This window comes from Propithecus coquereli, unplaced genomic scaffold (genome assembly GCF_000956105.1).
Source record: "Propithecus coquereli isolate 6110/MARCELLA unplaced genomic scaffold, Pcoq_1.0 Scaffold158, whole genome shotgun sequence".
Lineage (NCBI taxonomy): Eukaryota > Metazoa > Chordata > Mammalia > Primates > Indriidae > Propithecus > Propithecus coquereli.
The window spans coordinates 289,975-291,322 of NW_012140302.1; positions in this window are offsets into that span (position 1 = coordinate 289,975).

A 1,348-nucleotide genomic window follows, 5' to 3' on the forward strand; every position below is an offset into this window, starting at 1 on the left:
AGCCAGGACTTAGTAAATGACTGCTTCCACATCTGGGGCAAGAAACAGACAAAATGGGCCAGAAATATTTTGTCATAACAGAACCTATCAAAGACTACTAGAGTCATGTCAAAAGGACTCAGAAAACAAATCAAAAAGGTTCCCACTGAGCAAAGATGGGACAGTTTAAGCTTTAATAGAGATAGCACTGTAATTGCAATGGATTGGAATCATCAAATATGCTGAAATCCATGAGTTCACAATGATACTGAAAATAGGATAGTAGCTCACCTTTGAAGGGTGGTAGGAAACAAATTCATTATCTTCAACACTGATAATTAAAGAAGAAAAATTAAGCATTTAGCTTTTTCTACATTAACCATATCATTGCTTAACAAGTAATAGATTAGGGGAAGCATCTCTTCATAAAAAAGACTCCAACTAATAAATGAAAAAGAGGTGATAGAATTAGAATATCACCATGTTACAACCTCCAGTGGATTAACAGGCATAGGCATAACGGTATCACTGGCTGCTAAAATCACAGAAAGACAGACAACCAAACATTAATGTACCCTCTGATGAAAGAGCATCTGTCGTCTTGCCACAGGGATCCAAATTTGTGTCTAATCAAATCTCTACATCCAGATGCTAATTTGCATGAAATAGAGAAGACAGAGGAACATGTCGAATGTGAGTTGAATGTTGAATATGCGGTCAGCAAAAACTTAGGCTTGGAAAACTCCACAAATCAAACCTCCCTGGCTCTGCATTATAAGGAAAAAAAGAGGATGAAAGGGGAACCTATAAATCAAAAGACTTAAAACATATATAAAGTCAATTTTTTTAAAAAACTGTGCAAAACAATAATGTCTAAGGATGTACATTTGGGTGATAAACTATAAGGAAATGCAAAGCAGTGATTACTATGAAAGTCAGGGTAGTGGTCACCTTTGGGAGAAGGAAGGTGGTTGGGGTCGGGGCAGAGTCCATGGAGGGTTCCTGGGGGGGGATAAAAAGTTCTGTTTCGTGACCTGGGCGGTGGATACAAGAATGTTTGCCTTCTAACAATTAAGCCATACATTTGTTTTGCTTGATTTTCTACATCTGTGTTTTATTGTGTGATTTTTTTAAGTAAAAAAAAAAAAAAAATACACCTCTAATGCAGGATTTGGCAAACTTCTTTTAAAGGGCCTGACAGTAAATATTTTAGGTTTTGCAGGCCAAGAGGCAAAATCGAGAATGTTACGTAGGTACTCATATAACCATTTAAAATGTGGGGTGTTTTGTTTTGTTTTGTTTATAGACAGGGTCTTGCTCTGTTGCCCAGGCTGGAGTGCAGTGGTGTGATCAGAGCTCACTGCAACCT